This window comes from Geospiza fortis, unplaced genomic scaffold, assembly GCF_000277835.1.
Source record: "Geospiza fortis unplaced genomic scaffold, GeoFor_1.0 scaffold182, whole genome shotgun sequence".
Classification (NCBI taxonomy): Eukaryota; Metazoa; Chordata; class Aves; order Passeriformes; family Thraupidae; genus Geospiza; species Geospiza fortis.
Genome location: NW_005054367.1, coordinates 1,233,184 through 1,235,518, shown reverse-complemented (window position 1 = coordinate 1,235,518; position 2,335 = coordinate 1,233,184).

Below are 2,335 nucleotides of genomic sequence, written 5' to 3'. Positions count from 1 at the left end.
AATACTGTGATGAGCACAGCAAATCCTGGGCATGGGGACGTGGATAACTTCGCTCATGTGACCAGGGCCATTTATTTAATTGGGATTGGTCACATGGGTAAAATTGCACGACCCACTGAGGTGCAGTTGCCTGCAGTGAACAAGGCTTGAAGAATTTTTCCATGAGCCATTTACAGGAATCACTTCCTCCCATGCAGGAGTGTGACAGCAGCATGGTGTCACATCAATACCCATGTCATCCTTGCCCATCAGGCTTCTTCTGTGAGTTGTGACATTGTCTTTAAATGACCTCAAGACCACAATAAATCCAGCTCGGTCATTTCCCAAAGCAGGGAATTTCTGTCCCGATAATCTCATCTTCATTTTAAAAACAAACTGATTTGAACTGCTTTACATCTCTGAAGCCCTCACAACAGCAAAACTTGCTCATTGCTGTTTTGGAGAGGTATCTAAACTCATTGCATGCTGACCCTGTGCTTAGTGTGTGAGCAAACTTCAGGGCTTAAGTACAGTAAAATGCTCTCCAAGGGCATGGAAAGCTTTGAGCAGAGCTGTCACTGGCGCTGCAATTAGGAATTAATGAGAAAGTGAAGTACAGGGGCTCTGTGTGTTCCCAGATCAATCCCTGTGGGATGCTGGTTGCTGCTGGACAGGAGAGCTGGTGCATAGAAGCAAATTGTTTTGCTAAGGCAATTACAGGAGACTTCCCCACTCCTTTAATTAGATCAGTCCTCTCCAAAGTGCACAATGTGAAATATGAGAAGTGCTCAGAGACTGATAGCTAAAAAATATCATCTAGCCATTACATCATGGTGCTCACCTCCTTGCCAGGGCAAAAACAAAGCTCCCAGCTCCCAGGGGAGTGCTCTGGAGATTACAGCTCTGACATCCAGCCCCTGTCTGTGCAGAGGGCCCAGAAAGGCTGGAGGTGTTTCCCAAACACCCACTGACAATGTGGCTAACATGTTCAGCAATGTCCCATCCAGGAATTGTCTTTATTCTCCTTTGCTGTCTGTGATCTGCAATGGCTGGGTGTAAATAAAGAGTTATTAGGTGTACTGCTGTTCAAGGCCATGCAATGGCTGTGTCTTGTCCCCAGAGAGTCTCTCACCTGTGGTGTATGGCAGTGATTAATGGCTCTGACCCTGTCCTTGTGCTGGTCAAACAACCCAGTGCTCTGTGCTTGCCTGTGAGGGCTGGCAGGGCTTCCTTCAATCTGCTGAGAAAGAAGGGGAAGATGTCTGGATTGACAGACACCAGAAACAGAGATAATGTTTATAAAGCCTGTATTGACTATGATGAGGGGCTGGTGATGGAGAGCCTTCATTTATCTGAAAAGCAGTGGCTAAAACAGTGATTGATGTGTGATTTGATGTCAGGTTTATTGGGTATGTGCTGATTCTGCAGCAAGGGACATTCACCCCTGTTTGACTCGTGTCCCTGCAGTACCTTCACTCTTACAGCAGCAGCTTGCAAAGACAGTAACAAAAAAAAAAAAAAAAAAAAAAAAAAAAAAAAAGAAAAACCCATTCTGTGACAAGGTGTGTGTGTATAGCTGCTGGTTTTCCCTTCAGAAAAGGTCATGGCTAGGGAAGAGATGGATTTTAGTCCCAGCCATTGCCAGGACAATGGGGAATGGCTGTGAGTTTCAGCAAAGGAAATTCATACTGATCATAACATACAAATTCTTCTGAGAACATCTGAGCTCTTGTATGAATATTTGAATTGGTTTTGGAGTCTCAGTCCCTAGAGATATCCAAACTCACCTGGACAAGGTTGCAAGCGACCAGATCTACCTTTGAAGGTGACTCTTTAGTTTGAATGGATGATTGAACAAGAGAGCCCCAGAGGTTCATTCCAGTCTGAATTATTCCGTGATTCTGTGTAATCAGTGATTTGTTAAATCCCTGAGGAGGCTTATTCCTATACCAGAGTGCAGGGTAAATCTGAATTGCAATAATAAACCCAAAGCTATGCAGAAATGTGGGGTCAGTGACTCACCCAAGTCACACAGGAAATCGGTGGCAGAGAAGGCACTCTCTGCACTCTTAGGAAAACACTCTTCTGTGGGTGGAAAAGGAAGAGGATTAAAACTCAGTTTCCGAGCATCGTTGGGTCCCATCTGCCCTGGCTAGGAGGTGTTTTGGGCACCGTGTTCAGTGCCGGGCAGCGGGAGCAGCTCCGCTCAGAAGAGAAAGGTGGAGCCAGGCTCGCTGCGGGCAGGACACGCTGACAAGCCCAAGGCACTGATTAGGAGCCACAAACAATATCCGCGACTCCTCCAGCCTCTGGAAAAGATGCGTAAAATCCCACTGGTGGAAAACTTGTTCCCGAT